The sequence below is a fragment of the Corvus brachyrhynchos genome, unplaced genomic scaffold, assembly GCF_000691975.1.
Source record: "Corvus brachyrhynchos isolate BGI_N302 unplaced genomic scaffold, ASM69197v1 scaffold70, whole genome shotgun sequence".
Classification (NCBI taxonomy): Eukaryota; Metazoa; Chordata; class Aves; order Passeriformes; family Corvidae; genus Corvus; species Corvus brachyrhynchos.
The window spans coordinates 6,952,968-6,973,502 of record NW_008236217.1 but is presented as its reverse complement, the minus strand read 5'-3'; positions in this window follow the sequence as shown (position 1 = coordinate 6,973,502).

The following is a 20,535-nucleotide window of genomic DNA, read 5'->3' as shown; positions in this document are numbered from 1 at the left end:
GCAAGGCAATGCCAATCTGAACTGACAGTGGTTTATAGTGATGGTGAGCAGCTGTCAATGAGGACGCAAGCGCACGGAGACAGAAAACCCAGAACATCCAACAGATTCTTCTTTTACTTATCCTCCTTTTGTACTGATTCAGTGAAATTGCTTGCATTTGCAAGGATACCAGGAAAAAATTAGGTCAAGTAGCACAATATTGTCCCTGAAGTACTTCCATTGAAAGGGGTAAAATGATACCCACTTCTTTCTTTCAGGGCTAAATTCAGCCCATTATTGTTTCTGATCCATTTTGCATAAAATGAATTAATCAGTTGACAGGTTTAGAGTAGGAAGCAATTTAAAAAACCCCAAATTAAATCTGTTTTGTGATGTTCCCAAATATGCTTTAGGCTGAAAGAAACTTCTGTGAAGTCTCTTTCTATCTTTTCCTTGTTTGTATAGTCTTCCATAGACAAGTGTTGTCGATTACTGTTGATAATATGATGCTGGAGGAGCTGAATTTTGGGTTGAGCTGTTAAGTCCATTCCTATATGAATGGTGAAAGGGCAGCACCTTCCCCCCATACACAATTTCTGCATCAAGACTGGGATACTAAAACCTAATGACTTAATGTGATTCGTATGTTTCTGAGAGACTAGGGAACTACAAAATGCCAAGGCAAACAGCTGCCTGAACGGGTATCACATGGTTGATTTTTCATAATTCTTCTTCTCTTAGTGTATTTGTTAATTCCTGTCCCAGCAAGACTATAAATGAAGCTCAGCTGACCAGTGGAAATTGAGAACAAGCACTGAGTTTGTAGAAGATAGACTGGATCTAGGGAACAGAACATTTCTTCTGCTTGGACAATGCTCTTACCATCAGTGGGATGAGGTGAACAGATAATAAGTACAAATCTTTGCTAATGTAACCATAAAGTTTTACTGCTAAAATTGAAAAGGTCAAGCAGTGCAAAAATCAAGGTTTCTCTAGCAATCTTTAACTTGGCTTCGTTCCACAGCTGGAGTATTTTCTTTTCTTTTTTACGTCATTAAATGTGTCATGCAATATATTCCTCTTTGACGCTAAATGTGTATGATAAGTATACAGGGCATGAATTGTGGTAGAAATAACTGTTGCCATGGGAACTTTAACTTTTGCATATGCCAAGTTTGACTCTGTAATTGTGAAATCATATGACTGCAATGAATGGGAGGGTGGCACATCCCTCTGACCCATCCCTTTGAAGCAATCCTCTCTTCTCTCTTGTGTACCTCCCTACCAGCTCCATGCTCCCATATCTGATCCACAGCAGGTCCCTACACCAGCTTAGGGAAACACTGGAGTGCTCTTCTGCCTCTCTTTGCCAGAGAAGCCATTGAGTTTCTTCCTGAAACTGTCCACTTCCAGGTGAGCCTCTAGAGGCTTGCAAGCAGGATCAGGTCTGACCTATGCTGCCTTGTTCAATGAGTTCATTAACACGTGTTTAACAACACTTATCAGTTCTTTGGCAATTCCAGATGCATTTTGCCTTAGCCACTCACAGCTACAGAGTAATGGACCTATTTTATATTGCGAAGACCCAAGGTATTTATTGTATGTCAACTTCTACTGGACACAGCTAGAACCTGGAACTCTACTCCAGGAGTTTGAACAAAGTTATTTGTTCCCTGAGCATTTACACCCTCAGTTTCCTAGAGAAATACACTGCACAGAAACATTCTTCTTTTAGGCCCTTTCCCTAACCTAGTCCTAAAATGGGAATTGCTGTCTTGCTGAAATTCTGATACAGCAGTGTTTGTTTACTTCCAGATAGACCTCAAACTCTGAAATATCAAGAGCATGAAATAGATCTGCAGAGTGAAACATGTTTGTAGATAACAAAACTGTTCATTTAGTCAGTCTGAAGAGGCTCGTCACCTTGTGGGGATTTTTTCCAGTATCTTGTATTTTTTTTCTTTCCTGTGGCCCAGAATCTCTGGCTGAAATACAGCTCCTGAGGGATCTCAGTTCATAGTGGGGAAAAACCCAAACTCTGTGTCCATTGCACAGTTCTGTGGGCCTCTTCTGATGGGAGAACCAAACAGAAGTGATATAGGAATACATTTTCCTGGGGAAATGCAAAGCCACTGTTGAGACATTTTGATACAGGCTGGTGAGGTAGCCTGGATGGCTCTACAGCCTCTGTGTGTTCGAAGCACTTGGTTCTCACCACTTTTCTGTCCAGTGATTTTTCATAGCTTTAAATTCAGGAGAAAGAGGAGTGGAGGAGGGGAGGTGTGGAGAGAGGATACAGGCTGGTGAGGTAAAGAAGGAAAGAAGAAAAAAAAGAAGGAAAGAAGGTTTGTCTGTCTCTCCTCCACAATACACACAATTCTCAAGGGAAAGTGACAATCAACAGAAATTGAAAGGTAGCTTCCCAAGCAGCAGCACTGTGTGCCATCTCTTGATGAACAAAGAGTTTATTCTTTCCCTCTTGGGATTATCATCCATGCCAAATATTCTGGCACGTTCTTGAGCCTGCTATCCAAATAATATTCACGTACTAACAGGAACATTTGTCTGTGGGTAATGCTCTAAGTTATACTGCTGAGCTTTGCAGGGCATGAGAATTTTCGATGTTGGAAAGAGCATAAAAGGCCACCTCCTCTCTCTGCGGGCAAGCAGAGACGCTGCATTCTCTCCATGTAGGCTCTTCTTTGTCTTTAGTCCAGAGATTGTCTTAGGTCCAAGTCAACCAAACAAAAGCTGATTATCTCACCTTTAAATAGAGGGATTACGGAGAAGTTGAAACTGGGTAACCGATCTCCAACTTGAGCAGCTGAGAGCGATAACCCTTCAGATGAAACAAATTTGACGGAAGAAAGGGAAAAAATTTCCAAGTTGAAGATTAATGCAGAACCATTTGACTCACCATTAACAGTTATTTGTATCTGTATAAAAAGGGAGGACAAATAAATAACAATTTTAATTCCCTCTGGAGCAGCAAACCTCCTTTTCCTCTAAAAAATTCACCATAAGGGAAACTTTCTTGAGAAGCATTAAAAAGAAGAAAAATGACAATGTCAGCATTGACATCTTTATCTTTTCTCTTCGCACAGCCCCACAACAAATGTTTTGGGTTTTTTGTTAAAAACATTTATTTCCTCATACTTATTGTTGATGACTTGAAACTAAATGGGCTGCAATTAAATTCTTGAAAATACCCTCCCTGGAGCAATTCTCTGCTAGGAATACTGTAGAACAGGTCCCAAATTAGTACCAAGAAATTCTCAGCAGAATTTGCATATTACAACTGTGTAAAGGTAATTTTAAGCAACCCTTTAATTTTTCCAGTCCTTGTTTACTTGTGCTGGTATCCTGAAAATTATTTTTCATCTTCCATCGTAAAACACGAGGCGAAAACACTGCTCTTAGCCTGGGCTTCCTGAAGGAGATTTGGTGGCTCCTGGGTTTCCTTGGGGCACAGGAACATATAGCCTTTCCCTCTGTCTGACCATAGTGTCTCCATAGTCTGTGTTGGGGGAAATTTGGAGTTATTTCAGCCTTAGTGTGCTCACAAAGGGTTTTCCTATGCTGGTACAAACTCCCTGAGTTGCCATGTTGCTTTGGCCTAGCAGAGAGATAGAAGCTAGTTTTTGACTTCAAAATATACTAAAACCTAAAGCAGTTTTCTGGCATGACCACACTCACACTGTTTTGGACTCTGGAATGGGTACATCATTGAAGATCATAGGGATCAAGAGTCCTGGAAGTAAGATAAACCGGATTTTACAGCAGTTTTTTTCTGTTCTCTATCTAACTCACAAAATTTAATACTTGGAACTGTAACTGCTGAAGACAGGTTTTTCACTAGACCAACGTATATGGAAATGGGCCTGATTCTGCTTTAAGCTGGTGCAGTTTCAAGGAGATGATCCTGATTTATACTCCAGTAAGTGAGAGGAAAATAATTTCTATTACATCCATAAGAGTGCTCATATTTTAAAAGGGCTAGAGTTTTATGCTGTCATTTTAGCCAAGACAAATAGATTTTCTTGTCACCCATCCTCAGAGTCCATGACAGCTCAGAGTTCTTTTAGATGGATTTTTGAGTTGGGGAAGGATTGGAACAAGCTATGAAAACACCAGAGAGTGTCTTTACCTTTTCCTCTGGTCTTCTTTATATCATCATAATCTAGATAAAACAGCAGTGCACAGCATGAGTAGCATTTTGATGTCATTCAGGCTACCAAAGAAGTGGAAGATACAGCTTACTTCAAAGTGCCAGACATGCACTGGCAAGATTAATTTACAGCAAAGTCAGAAATCTGAGTAGGTTTGAATTATGCTCCTCTGTAGTATGAAAAAAAAAAAGAAAAATATTGCACTATGGAAATTGATGTGGCATAGTGCACAGGGGAAAGAAAAAACATTTTCATTCTACTTTACAGATAGAATCAAAGTCTAGTGTTAAGCCAAGCTAGTGAGAATATCTAACACTGGCGTTAGAAGAGAAAATAATTTGTCTTCCCAAGTCAGGCCTAATTCTACTCTTAATTGTTATGGAGAAATACAGATTTACACCTGAGCCAGTAAAAGCAGGATGAACTCCTTTTCAGCATGCAAGAAGAGAAGAGACACAGATCACTCTGCAAAACAGAAGGAAAAAGTGCAAAGTAATTTTCACCACCAAAACACATTTCCTCCTCCAGTATGAAGCACTGGGGAGCAGCAATCAAAATTGATTGTTCCAGTTAAAATTCTACATCATGATGTTACAGAAAAAGCAGCATGATGAGCTCAGCTTTTCTACAACGTGTCACAAAAAATATATGCAGGAGCCTGTTAAGATTAAAGAGTTCTTTGGCACATCATACATTCTCTTGATTCATTGTGCATCATTAAAATTTCTTTTTTTTAATGATGCTTTGTTCATTTCATGGACAAGCCATTAAATTCAAATTATATCTTGAAGGAAGTTTACTTCATTTAGATCTTACCATGGAAACCTCTCATGTATCTGTATTTCTAATGTGGATGAATGGGTCAGATCTTAATAGCAGTTAGACAGGTGTGATAGTCATAGATGTATCAATAGCACTACACTTTTTTGCTTTACCAGTCCCTTTCTACCTTTTCTGTGAAGAAGCTCCAAATATTTATGTAGATATGTAAAGCAGGGTGATAAAAATGATAGAAAACCTTTTTTTCCTCCAGCTCCTGAGCCATAATTTTATGTTTTATTTCTGATTATGGTGACGTTAAATAGTCAGTAAAACAAGTATATCTGCATCACACAGTGCATAAACAGCCTTTTGGATGACTGTCTAAGTTATTTAAAACTTTTCAGTGGCATGATATTTAGAATTGTAGAATTTCTTAGAAATCCCTTTCCTTTTTTGACTCTTCCGTGGCAGCGATTTTTATGAGTAGGAGGCTAGAGTTGTGTAATCAAATTCATTACACTGAAGTAGAAAGTCTTTATTTGCCATTAATTTGAAAATAAATTATGTCACTAGGTCTGTCCCTTCATTGAAAGATAAGCATTTTGTAACATTAAATAAAGTGCAAAGGTGAGTACGCAGTTGGAGGCTTGTGCAATTCTTGAGTCTTCTAAATATGATCACAACTTCTCTGATCAGTTTCTGACTTGTGCTCCCCCCATGAATCCTCCTTCTCCCCCTTCCACCCTTACCTTAGGATTTGTCTTATGCAAGTAGGACAGCAAATCTGCCTAGCTCAGAAATGAAAGCAGGTTTTGTATATATATTTTTTGACAATAGAGTTTCTAGTTGGAGCTTGTTCAAACCCTTGCTGGGTTTTCAGAAACCAGTGACAGAAATGGCTTCTGATTCATGGCCGTGCTTTGTTACCTTTCAAAACATTTGTGCTTGTAAGCTCTACTGTTGCTGGCTATGTCAGTGTTTACTACATGCAGATGCCATTATGCGAGGTATTGATCTTCTTAATGTGGAAAGGAGAAGTCTAGCATCTTGCAGGATCATGCCCAAACCCTAGAAACAGTCTTACTTCTGCTTTCACACAAGCCTTTGATGCTGAGCAATCTTTGTGGTAACACTAGGATTTCATTTTATCTTGCCTGTAATTTTTATTTATTTTAATGTTTTGCTGTTTGCTGAAAGTCCAGTAAGATTTTGCATTACAAAGATAAACCTTTCTCTACCATTATATGGCATAATTATGTCAGGAAATAAAAACATTCCAAGGTTGCTTTCCAAGATGCATCAAAATGTTAAGCAGGACTGCACATGAATTAATGATTTCATTTGATACATAACTGGGATGTCAACTCAGCCTTAGAGAGTCAGGGCCTCTAGGAGAAAAACAGAATTACTTGTACTTATGCAAAAATGTTCTGGAGATCACCTGAAACAAACCCAGTAGCCATTTTGGAAGAAAAGTAAAAAGCATTCTCATCCTTAGCTAGTAGACCCCTCTAGGGAAATTATGAAAATGCATGAGTAACTCTCAGCCCAGAAGGTTGATAAACATAGCAGTTCTTCAGATAGACAATGATTTTTATTCTGGTGAAGAAAGTCATGCATATATTCTCCAAACTATCTTTAAAAAAAACCTATGTTATAGTCACAGATCCCAGTCTTCACCTTAGTCATGGAATAGTGTCTCTCCTTAGAATCAGTCTGGTGTATCCCAAGTAGCTTAGTAGCAGTAGGAGCTCAATTACTGTCCTTGGCTTTAACCATTATAAAAAGAGGATTCTCCTCTGAACTACAGTCCTTCCCTATATATTCATTTTGTACAAGATGCATTTCCACCTGGGAGCTGCTAGTAAGCCTGTCTTTCATAGTACAGCAGATAATATAGTCTCTGGAATGTGCCTGTAGTCCTAGGCAACACTTTGGAAAGGGCGTCTTAAATGTCTGTAGTTAGGCAGATTATCATATTCACAATATTCCTAGACTACACCTACATGAATGATAAGAACTTCAGTCTGTTTCTTCAGACAGAGCTTCATCAGTGCTTTTCCTGTAACATCCTCATCTGCTCCAGAATCCAGCTCTTCCACATCCACTGACAGACCTGGATTTGCCCTTGACACAGGTTGGTGTATTGGTACCAACTTTGATATGCTTGCAAGGAGATTGATCGTGACATCCCCATCAGAACTAGATGCTGTGGAAGGTATTCTTCTGGCAGAGTTTCAATACGCCTCAAATCTTGTCAGTGTGGCCAGTAAAGAAGGAGTTTGGCTGTGTTGAGCACATTTTGGGATGGGATTCCTGTCTCCATTCAGCTTTCCAAATCACAAAGGCAAAACCATAACCAACCTGCAGATCTGTGTTTTGTTTAACACTGTGAATAAATAAGAGGTCTGAACACTTCCTGAACATATGTAGGGCAAATATTTCTCTTCTGGGGAAAGATAGACTTACCATTTATATACTGAAATTGCTTTTCTCGGTACTCAGGAAACACTTTCACTATTGATCATACATCGTAAATTGTGCCTCTGAGATGAGATGCAAAGAGCAAACTATGTGAACATAAACACATGTTTAGGCACAATTGAAAAGAGGGCCAGTGTTTGGGGAAAATGATCATTTTAAATTATGATGTGCTACTGGCACTGATCTGGGATATCACACCAGAGTCAGACCACCTGCTCCTCCTGAGATTCATTGGCCTGGTCCTCGTTTTCATAAATCACAATTTGTATTCCTTTTTAAGACCATCATCTAATACACACATTTCAGTAAAATCACCAGATCTTAGAGACTCAGGGAAGCTTAGAAAAAAATCATAATGGCTTGTTTCTTGCTCTTAGATTTCCCAAATGTGCTTAATTTCCTTTTTCAGCACCCAGAATGCACATCTTATTTTACTACTAACTGCTAGTCAGAAATGAGCTTTGTTTAATTCAGTGGGCTTTTTTACAAAATGTTAGAGATATACTAGACTGTTTTATAATCCTTATGCTGTGACATAAATATTTTTGCGAGTGTACTAAAAACCAGATTACTTCTCCCCCTCTCTGTGGCGTCAGAGAAAGTTTTCTGTATTTTTCTGAATGTAGTAATGCCTTCCTATTGTTTCTGAGGCCAGTGGTTACAGACACAGTCACTCATACACACACACACATGCACATATACAGACTTGCAGATGCTTCATACAGATAGACTATCATACAGATAGCCAGCTTTCCAAAAACTCAGTCTGCTTTTAGAGGCCTGGATTAAAGGACTTTTCATGGAGATTAAAAATCTGAAAAAAACACAAGCAGTAATTAATCAAAATAAAAGTGAATAGAAAACCTCCAAGTTGGCGTAAATTCTGAGAAATATTCCTTATCCAAGTCAAAACTAGAAATTAAAATCTGCTCTACTTTTGAATATCTCTCATTCAGAAAAATAATACTGATGTAGATGTCTTGGTTTGAAAGTACACGTTTTGATTTATATTTGCTAAAATCTTTTTCGAGAAAATTAACTGAGAAGTCAACACGGTCCCAGAAATAATTCCAAACTGAAGAACACAATGTTTCCTTTAGTGAGGTTGAGACCTGGGGTTGAGAACATAGTGCTGCTTTCTTGGTTAGGTTTCTGTTCGGAGTTAGGATTTCTGTCTGAAGGGGTACCAGGGTGGGGATGCTGGTTCCTCACTCCAGACTGGCCCTTGCCTCCGTGGCCAGTGATGGCTTAATGAAAGTGCACTCACACAGTAAAGAACAGATGATAGAAGTCCAAGCTGTCCCCATCTTAAAATGCCCTGTGCATGCATTTTGCCCTCATGCCTCATGTTCTTATTTATGCTGCAGTTCAGACCAAAAGCGAGGACTTAGGATACCAACTGGCCCACAGTATAAGATCCACTCCCAACACACAGGTCTGAACCTCTCGTAGGTTTTTTTCCAGGAAGAAATCCAAGTCCTTCTCTTCTTCTGAACATACTCTAGCACTGGATTACACCTGTGGTGAGGTGGTAAGACCACAAATTATCCCAAACCTTGTAGAGCTGTCAGGGTCACACTGACAGAGAGGTGCCTCTGTTGCCTCAACCTAGGCTATACCAAGCCTTTGACAAGAAACCTTTATAAGGATGTGCCAGCCACACTAGATGGGCGTGTATTACTGGGATTAGTATGTCATTGTGTAGTGTTCTACAGTGGTTTGAGGTGTATAAATGGTTTTTATGCATCAGAAAAATTATTCCCTGTTGAGACAACTATGGAATGGTACACCTTTTTCCAGAGTTTGATTCAAAGACCACCAAAGTCAATAAGAGTCTCAGTGTTACTTGAGAGGTTTAAATCTGGCTCATCTGGTGTTTTTTCCCCTCTGTCTGCTTGGATGTAAATTCAACAAAACTGTGTGTCTTTTGCATTGGGAAATCTATTCTCACAGCTAGAGGTCTTTTCTGTTAAAAAAGACTAAGCTTGGAAGAGAAGAAGAGTCTGGTCTAGAGAACAAAGAAAATTCTGCACTTTTTGTGGAGTTTTCAGCAGTCCAGTGAATGTTTTCCTTTTGTTAGAGTGCCAAATATGTGGTCTATTGCACAAGGCAAAATATGGCCCTCTGCTCTCCTTTTCTAGAGGACACTACCTGTAAGGTATGGCACTTCCTTATTTTCTTGGAAGCCCTGGCTATATATGAAATCAAACTCCAGACCATATCTTTAGTGTACGATTAATGTGGGAATTCAGTGGAAGGTCTCGATCTCACATGAAGGAGGATCAAGCTGAAGCGATCCCATGCTAATTGCTGTGATATTGTGCAAGACACCTTGAAATTTCTCTGTGATGCCATTTTGTTCCATCAACCAAAATAAAGTTATCATGAACTCTCACAGTCATCTGTAGCATATTTTTTGATGACTGTGCATCATTGGTATGCATTCCCAGAAAGTGTTAAGTATAATAATTAATAGGCCTGATTCCGCACTGAAGTACCTAGGAGGATTTCCATCAGCTTTAATGAGAGTTGAAACATGCCTTAGCTGAGCTATTTGGGGAGGGGGAAGCTTTCTAAATTCCATATTTCTCTAGCTCCGCAAAAGGTTCTTTGGGGTCACTGTCTGCTCTGGGTGAAATGCACATTTCCAGCCACAAACAAAAGGACTGCTCATCTCACCTGACAAAGCATGTTGGCAAGGTAAGGAGACAATAAAATAAACTCCATCCTCTCCAGTTCTCAGACTATTTGTTCTGCTAAATCCAGGAAAAAAGGACATAGTTTGTGACATAGCCAAAGGCTTAGTAACTTAAAACTCCTTTAGTCCCAAAGGCCTTGACAAAGAATAAATGCTGAATTCGGGGATGCCTACTCCTTCAGTGGTTTCCTGCTTTTGTAGCAAAGAAGCTCGAGCCCAAAGAGATCATTTAATAGCAACTGGGGGCACAGGATCCCTGAGACTGTGGAAACCAGGGATAAAAGCAATAGTAGAGTGTGAGTTATCAGGCAGGATTATAGCCATAATTCCAAACAAAAGAGATGCTGATAGTTATAGGAAAGTCTAACAGAAAAGAGAAGACCTGTGTCTCATCCTCACACAGAAACTAAGATAGATTTTTTTGACAATGCCCAGGAGAGGAAGTTCAGTCTCAACACACACCTAAATTCTCCATCTGCCTCACCAACAGCAGTTGTGAGCCCCCTCAGCGAGCAGCAGGGATGGAAAATTTGACAGGATTTGTACCTGCCTCTGTTCATCCCACCAAGGCTCCCTCAGTCTCTTCCACACTCATTTGCAAATAGCCAGCTCCCCTGAAAGCCTCAAGTGTGTCTAGACATTGGCTAATCCCTTCCCTTGTGCCAGCTGGGTGACATCAGCATACTGAATATTGCTACAAATCTCTGCACGAGCCAGGTATCCTGGCACACATTATCAAGTGCCTTTCCCATGCTACTTTGCTGGAATCACTGCAGAAAGAGGAATGTTGCAATGGCTACCTGTTAGGGTCTCTCTGGAGCATGAAGGTGACAGCTACAGAGAGCAATTCTGTGCACTCATGAGGCACTCTGAACAAGTAATCAAACCTCATGGTCATGGCTATCCTCATCAAGGAACTACTGTGGATTCTGTTTCTTTGTCTGTACTCAGCAGGAGTTAATCTAGATGTTCCAAACTTTTCGTATCATTGATAATTTCCTTTTGAGGTCTATAATCTTTGATCCCATCCAAGTAAACCTGTCAATTCAGGAAGTTACCACTTGCCACAGTGGTGAATTCAGTGATCTCCTGCAGTCTGGCTGATTGCTTACCACTGCACAAGGCTGTCAGAATCAAACAGGCTGCTGAACACTTACTTCCTGAAAGATATTCTAAGTTCAATGACATTCTCATTCTTTATTATATATAAAAGAAACAAAACAGCTTGCCAGAATAAAGCCATTTACTGGATGTTCAGAAATACCTTTAATTGTTGCATGGCACTTAAATACTTAGAAAATCTTGAGATCAATAGATTGATCTTACTGAATCATCTGTCTCCCACCTATTCAAATGTTCATGCTCAGCATTGTAATTATCTCAATGCTTGTAAACTGGCTGTTAGAAGTATCAGAAAATTACAGTCAGGTTTGGTTCAGGTTTGGAAGGGACTACGGGTGGTCGTCTATTCCAACCTCCCTGTTCAAGCAGGGTCCCCTAGAGCACACTACTCAGGATTGTGTCCAGACAGCCTTTGAATATCTCCAGACGAGGAGACTCCACGACTTCTCTGGGCAACGTGTTCCAGTGCTCAGTCATCCTCACAGTAAAGAAGATCTTCCTCATGTCCAGAATACCAAAATGATGACTGCATCGCTTTTTCTATGTAAGGCTGTTCTAGACCTCTTTGCTGTGCAAAGTGCAGCGGGGAGAATGCTGCAGAAGGAGAATGCTTGGGAACAGGGTCATTGGCTTTCACAGGAATGGGGTGGGTCTCTGCCCTTCTGCTGAACTGATAAAGACTGCCTTGTTTTCCAGGAGATTATGTTCATGCACTACCTGCAGCACTTGTATGTTACACAGGAAAATGGAACTTGCCACTGTCTGCTCAGCACATTGATCTCTCTCTCAGTGTAATGTCCTGGCTGCAAACATTGACAATATCCAAACCTTTCAAAGATGAAAAATCCTCACAATACAGATCCTCACCAATTAGGCAGCAGTGCATAATGAGATAAAATCTCCTAGCTGATCACCTATCTGCTCAATTCATGCCTTGGGGTATGAGATTTAATTGCCTTTAACATTGTCTGTAGTTTAAAAATATATACTTTGTAAAAATTATTTCAGATTTGGTCTTACTCCACACAGAGAAGTGGTAGACGCTAAAACAGAAACAACATTCAAACACTGAGGGGAGTTAATTAAGTTTTAAATGTATACCATTTTAGTCAAATAAATAATAGCTGACTTTTACATCCATGTAACAATAAAACCAGATTTTATATAATCTTCTGCATTGTTACACCGATCAAAAGTCACACATACATGACTGAACACTGCAGTTTACAGTATTAACAAGTTTTTTCCCCCCTTCCTTTTTTTCATATCAGGTTCTCAGCCCCAGTTATCTAAAATCTCCCAAGTCATATATTTTAACAAACAAAATTAGGCAGATGTATCATCCACTGTGGGATTTGAACCCATTGTCACTGGGGAGAAAGCTGCAATTTAATAGATGAAGATGTCAAACCATGTTATAGAAGCTCTTGTGACTGCATATTTATCACAGTGTCATAGGGGTCCCTGGCAAACTGAAAAATTTCACTGTTTATTCACAGTGAAGACACTTAATTAATGACTAGGCCTAATCAGCCTGTTTTATTATTTACAGGGATTCCAACATGGCTTAGCTCAACTGATATGCAAACAAACCACCCTCAGCCTGCTCTAATTAATAATTCTGAACCAGACTCACAGAGTGGCACTGTCAAGTAGCTCTTTGGTGATTTACAACACCTCCTCTGTGAGATTCACATTGCTGCATGCAAATGAGCTGCCACCCCTGTGAATCCTTCATTTTAAAATACAATGTGCCGTCTTGTTGACTACAGGAATTCCCTTATCTTCACACATGACTTAATGGAGACAAATGTCTGACTTGGGCAGGTTTGTGGAAACCTTCATGGACACACACCTACACAGGATGTCATTTCAGAAATGTTTAGGAAGTGAGGAAGAAAAATCCTCTTTTCCCTCTGGCACGGTTGCTGCTGTTGAATTCTTCCACCAAGTTGTCAGCCTCAACTTCCCCAAAAAGGGAGGAATTACCCATTGTCTTGCACTTGCTACATTATTTTTTATTGCTGCTAAGTAGATGAAAGGCAAGGAAAATGTGTCAGAGAGGTGGGAAGTTGTTATGAAATAAGTTGACTCCTATGTCACACATAGGTACTGGGTGATCTCACTGGGTGATTACATGCCATGGTGGTCTGAAGATGAAAAGAACCAGATTTCCTTCTCCAGGAGGTTAGCAACAAAATCACCATAAAAATAAAAATATTAATTAATAGGGAGTAATTTACATCTACAAATGATTGAAGAACGTTTCACATTTTTAGGGGAATTTTGTATCCACAGTGGAAAAACTGAGGAAAAAAGAAGGTCAGAGAAGGTTAGGAAGATATGATACCAGCTGGGGTTGGCAGCAGTGGATTCATACCAGCAGACCTCATTTTCTCTGAAAAAGACTTCTAAATACGGAGGAAAACATTTTGAGTGAAGCAATATGAGCCAGATGAAAATAGCTCATGAGTGTGAGTCATCTCACTTGTGACTGCTGTCCTATTCCATTGTGAGCCACACTTGAGAAACACTGTGAAGCAGCCCATCAGGAAGAGAAAAGATCTCTCTCAAACCTATTAGTTGAAATGCAAAACCAGTGGTACGTAGCACCTGCCATGTTTGTTCAGCTCAGGGAATGTGTGTAGGCTTGGCTCTGAAAGATGGAAGCTCTGTACCAGGAGCACATATGCATGTGCTTATGGTTAGCCAAGGGTGTGCATGCTCCCAGGCAAAGCTGGCTTTAGTGCAAGGGCAGGTGCATTAGATTGCTAATACAAAATAAACTGCTTATTACACAGTGTGCAGCTTCACAGCCCTGGAAGGCAGGGAGCTCTGCAGCTCGCAGAGGGCAGATGTTTCTCTTGGCTCCACATTGCACCAGGCACCTCATCCTTCACAAAGATGGTACTGGAAAGAAGTAATTATTAAAGGCTCACTGTCAGTTTGAAATGTGCTGGTGCCACTGAGGTGTTTGCTATCCAGTAATCTCATTAATGAGATGGATAATGGGATGGATTAAATTTATTAAACATGGTCATGATATGAGCTTGGGAGAAGCTGCAACACAGTGGAGTACAGGATGAAAGCTCAAGTTTATCATGAAAAATTAGAGAAATAGTCTGAGAAAGAAAAAAATCAATTAATTCACTAAAAGTAAGTGTGGAGCTCTGCATTTGGAGTATTGTATAGGAATAATGAACCACACTAGTACAAGGTAGGAAATTAATTTCTCTGCAGTCATTCCACAGAAAAGGATCTGGTCCTTATAGTAGACTGAAAATGAGGCAATATTAGCTGCCAGAAAAAACAAAAAAAAAAAAGTGGAAAGGAAAGGATCATGCCTTTCTAACCTCCAACCGCTAATAATTTCAGGCCTTTTGTCCAGAAGATAGAGCTTTATTTGGGAAAGACTCTCATATGTCATTGAAAACTTCCTTTGTTTGTGCTATTGATGGCACAGTAAGGGTGATATTCTACAACAAATGAGATGGACTGAAATACCCCACAAGAGCCAAGGAATAGCAGTGAAAGAAACTTGTAAGATAATGGTATTTAACAAAATTACAAATTACAACAACATGAGAAAAAAGACAAAAATAGAGGATGAGGAAGCTATCTATACATACAATGTTATTTTTATTCAGAGGGTCAGAAACAGTTATTATAATGAAATATGTGAAAAGCATTGGGGTTTCTGGGATTTTTAAAGAGCTTTTTCCATTAGTCAACTTATGGACAGAGTTTCCTTAGCTTTAGAAAGGAAACAGGGCATAGCTGGATAAAGCAGACAGGCAAATGGACAATTTATCAAAATGCTATGCACTCAGCTCGATAAAAATTATTAATTTGTAGTCTGGCTATTAAGAACTGTCAAGCCTCAAGTCAGGTTGGCAATTCTCAAGTTCGAAAATGCAATTTGTAGCCTGCAACATTAAATTAGAAAGTCCCTCTTTGTGTCAGTCTTCACTAATGTTTGTAGATCTAGCAAGGACTTCTGGCATCAGTGAGCCTGCTTTTCAGTTATTATTCTTCTTGGCTTGCAACAAGGTTGAGAAGGAAGCAGAAATGCAAAGATATCTCTTCTGTTTGAGGTTTTGTTATTCTGACACACTGCAGAGGGCTGTCTAAACCCTCAATCAAACTCAAGGTCCGCAACTCTCACATTATTGTGCCTGGACACAGCTCTGTTCCTCTGAGAAGACAAGACCTGAGAGGGTGACATGGGCATTTCTCTGCTGTCAGGGATGTCCCATATCCAGGGTGTAGGAATAGAGAGCCAAAACTTTCCTGCTGTTTGTTGTGAAGAGGTAAATAGCCATAGGTCCTCCAAATCCAGTGACAAAGACAGTTCCACAGATACTGCGTGCACTGGGTAAGGGGGAGGGTAAAGGAGGAAAGAGGAAGCCTTTCTCCGATGTGACTTTGTGATGGATCCTCCTACAAACTGGTGAGTTGTCTTTAATAAAGGTTTGGACTATCAATGGACTCATCAATTCCTCTTGCATAGAGGGCAAATGATTTATCTCTAGGTATACAGAGTAGGTAGGAAGTTGCAATATCAACATTGCTTGCATTTGTAATATCTGGAATTATGTTTTAAACATGTTTAGGCCCTTGCTGGGTGTTAGTGTCAAGATTTACATGCATAATTTTAAAACACAAATTATTTTATTTTTGTACACAAAAGACAACAAACAAGGTGATAAAAACCACTTTTCTACACTGCAAAATGTGGCATGGCAGCTCTGGTTTGTGCTGGCTTTTGCAGGGACTCTGGGAGCTTTTAATACTTCTCAGAAAGGGAAAACTCTTTGGTGTGTGCAGGGATGACTCCTACATTGGGAATAATGGGCCTATCCCCACCCAGTGCTTTATAAAATTCTCTAAAATCTTTTTTTTTTAACCATTTTTCCCTAACAGTACTGTATATGTGTTTAACACACACACCCAGTGTCAGCTCAAATGCATTTTAGCTGGTGGAGATCTCTGCATAAGAATTTTGTTGTAGGTGTGTTTCCATGCATGTTTCCACATACACTTGTGCAAATAACACAATGAAAGTTTAAGGGAAGACTATTGCATAAAACAAGAATAAGAAATGTAAGGTGTTCAATACTAAGATAATATTAGAAGTTACAAATACTCAATTGTTATACACAGACAAACAGAAAAATTAACTTGAAAAGATTGCTATAACTTTTTCCACTGAGAGCACAGACAATAATTTCAGAGTGAGGATCCCCACCAAAGGAAACTGGTGCAACTACACTAGTTTTAATAAAGCTCTTCCAGTTAGAACCAGCAGACTTGATGTATGCTGGAGGAAGTGGTGAGGTAGAGAACAATTATTCTTAGTTCCTATGTAATTTCCTACATGAATGTCCAGGTTCTAGGTCCTCACACAGACAAGAAAGCTCTGTGTGAAAATACCCTGCTATAAACTTTTAATTCAATAAATGAAGTATCACCATCACTTTTTTCTACCAGGTTGTTATACATCTGGTTTGATACACAGATATACAAATGTATGTATGTAGTAAATAGGACAGTTGTCATTAAAATGAATTATCTGATTATAGTAAAAAGTTAACTTCCAGGGAAAAATCATATTTAATGTCATACTAGTTGAAATATGGAATGCAGTTTCCAAAAATAAACAGACACTGAATCCACAGGAAATTCTGAGTTAAGGCTTTCTCTCTCAATCTTTAGAAATCAGTTACTGTTTTATACATAAAATTCAGTATTAGTATGAAAAGAAAAATTACATAGCAACCACAACTGAGACTGTATCAATTCTTTATTTTACTTTTCTCTGCAATGCATGATTATAGTTGCATGATTATGCTTAATCATTCCTAAAGAAATGCTGTCTTTAAAGTTAAATTCTTATGGACCCTTTCAAAATTGCCTATGTAAAAATACTAAAAATAATCACCCAAAGAAATGGCTGTATCCCAATGATCCCACACAGGATAGTAGTGCATAAAGTGGCTGGTGAAACCACAAGACTAATTTGAGAATTCCTTTCATAAAGATTAAAAAAAGACAATGATAATTTACATTTGCCCTTCTAAATGTAGCCAATACTTTTATTTTTTGCATGATTGATGACAATTTAAATGTCATTTCTCAACTATCCATAATGAACTGTGTGACATCTGTTGGAGGGATTGCCCAGAGGACAGGAAGGACTGAGCAGCAAAGCCTGAGCAGGAGGCAGAATCTCTGAGGAAACCTTGTCCTCTGAGGGGACAGTTCCTGGTGACCTGCCAAAGAGCAAAGGCTATAAAGTGGGGTTAGCAAAGTGCAAGGAGCTGCTGGACAGAGCTGGCAGAGGCATCACAGAGTAAGATCAAGAAAGCTTGAAAGTGGAGGGCCAGGAGGGAGGAGCAAGGAGGAGGAGGAAGAGGGAGGAAAGAACGGGCTCTAACAGCTCAATAGACTAATAGAGCCATGCTGAGCCACAGGGCAGCATCTGCACAAATCAGTCTGTCATCAATGGGCCAGTAGCCAGATAAATCCTTGTCTCCTCCCTGGAATGGGAAATGGTTATCAGACCTGAGTGACTGCGATGGATGACTTGAAAAGTATTTCAGAAGAAGATGCTCTGTTGATCAGAAAACCCACTCTCCAGGACTACTATACCCACATATTGGGGCACTACTCTCTGCAAACTGGGAATTGTTTGAACAATTGGGAGAACCCCCAAGCGTGACTTGGAGGGTGATCTATCACATCAGAATGCAGCAACAAAACAATTTTGAAGACTAAATGCTCCAAAGCTAGGAGTCAAATAGAAGCCAGTGTAAAGAAAAAAACCCACAGAAAACTATACCTTCTTTCAGTTTTGGTTTTCAATCCATGTGAGAGAACCTATTCACTGTTTTGCCCATATTGAATTGGATCACCAATAGCAGGTGGTAGGAAATGTAGAAATTTTTGTCGTAAACTTTGTGTATAAAACTCTGATTTCAAGAACATTTTCTCCCATGCAGGCTCAGGAGTTATGACTGTTTCAGAAATTTATGTTTAAAGAATGATGGAACATTTGGATGTCTGTGTAGTCTATTGAAAAAGGCAAAAAGTAACCTATTTTAATAATTATTCCTGAAGACCAAAAATTGAAAATAATTTAAAGAAAGGATTCAATTAAATTAAAATTAGCATGGAGCGAAGTAGCATGTAGTTGCACAAAACCCCAGGCTTTGACCATGCCTCTTATGTCTCATTTCCTCAATAGAAGGGCAAGTGCTTTATTCCATGGTAACTCATTATGTTTTCTATCTCCCTCTTTTTCTGGACTGTGAGTGTCATTAGTTATGTTCTCCTATGCTGTCAGACACTGCAATACACTGAGGGTGGGTGGGTGTGCAGGCAGAAGGCTGTGAATTGCCCACCTGATATTTTGACTGTCCTGTGAGTAACTGAGAGTAAATTGCTAGAAGGAAGTCAGTCACGGAAATATAAAGACAGGCTGCAGGTTTTTCTAAGTCTCACCTATGATGAAAACCCATCAGAAGAGAGAGGGCGAGAGAAACCTTCCTCCCTGGGAAAAGTGCCTTTTAGAAGTTGGCTAAGGAGTTGAGAGACCCATGATCTTCCCCCCTGAAAACGTTGCTAATGGACATGGGATGTGCTTGTAGCACTCTGAAGCTGTTGCTTCCAGATTACATTTAAATTACTATCCCCAGGACAAAGTGCAGACAAAATGTTTTCACTGCTTGGCCCTGTGTACTGTGGAGTCTTTCTTTTCCTTTCAGAAAGGCAATATTTCACATGATCTTGTTGAGATCTTGAAGTGGCAGAAGCATTTGAATCCCAGCTGGGAAAATACCTAAATGTGAAGACCATATAGGCACCAGTTCAGCTTGTAATTTTAAGAGTTTTCTCTGAATAGCCAAGAGAGAAATGCGATTTTGCACCTGCTTTAACGAAGACAAGGAAACGGTGCAAAATCATTCTTTTTCTTAGCAAAGGAAGAGGATTGAAAATGTGAGAATCTTTGAAAAATCACACAGCTGACAGTGACATTGCTGTTGTGCTGGCTCTCAGTCCAAGAAAGGTTCAATGCTGGCTTTATCAAGAAAAGCATGATGCGTTCCCTAGAAAGTGGAAGAGAAATAAGAGGCAAAGTCATCTATATATCTAGCTTTGGACATAACTGAAGAGCATCAGCAAATTTTGCTTACACAGATCTCATTGGGGTGCTCTAAGATTAGGATTATACCTTTTGGGGCACATCTTTAGTAGATGACAGCTATGTCTCTTTGATGCATAAAATAGGTTAACTCTATAGGGAGCACTTGGCTGTGCATATTGCTGATGTTGGCATGTTGAATACATCCTGAAGCACACACAGGGTGCACTGAAGTGCACAACACTCTAAAGCACATTTCACTCCCTTTAAAAGATTGGACCAACCACAAGTCGTACAGGGGGAAGAAAGATGTATCTCTGGGATAGGACCTGGGGAACATCTCATGGAGATTTTGACAGATGGGAGTTATCTCTACTACCAGAACCCATGCATAGTCCATGGATAGCCCAAAGAGGATTAAAGACTGAGAAAGGCTGGGACATGCCATCTGCGGGAGATGGCTATGATACCTGAAAACAGACCTGAAAAAGTGAGCACTTAAGCTGGAGAGCCAGAGGAGTTTTTAAATGTGATTCATTATCTACACCAGCATCAAAACAACATAGAGCTGAATTTGAGGGTCAAGGAGAAAACATGATTGAGTTAGTAAATTGATAAAGGTGGAGAAGGAAAATACTGTGGAAGATCTCATATCCCCATACAGAACACAACTGGTTTTATTAAGACTATGAATGTCAGTCATTATTTATTTATACATGTATTTTCCTAAAGGGTAAATTCAGACAAGTCAAGGTCTTCTTGTTACCATTAGTGTTACATTAATTGAAATATTTTGCTTCTGTTTGCCATCTGGATTATGTGAGAGAGCTGTATACTTGTGCCAGGATGTTTGATGGACCATTGAATTAGCTCAGCATTACAAGACAGCAGCATCCCACTGCTCTGAAATCTTTCTCCTTCCTTCAGTACTTCCTGCTACATTTGTCTGAATCTGCTCTTGCTCAAGGTATTGACACAGAAAAGCAAGTTTTGCCAAGGTTATTTCTCTGCACCTAATAAGTTCTAAAGCCTCTAAATGCCTCATTCTTTAGGTGAGTTTTCTTCTGGCTTAAAGAGAAAAAAAGGCATTTCAGAAACAAGACCCTTTCTTCTTGTTTTGTGTGGTATTAATTTCCTTCTCAGAGTAAATCTTTTCCCTAATAGCTGCATCCCACACA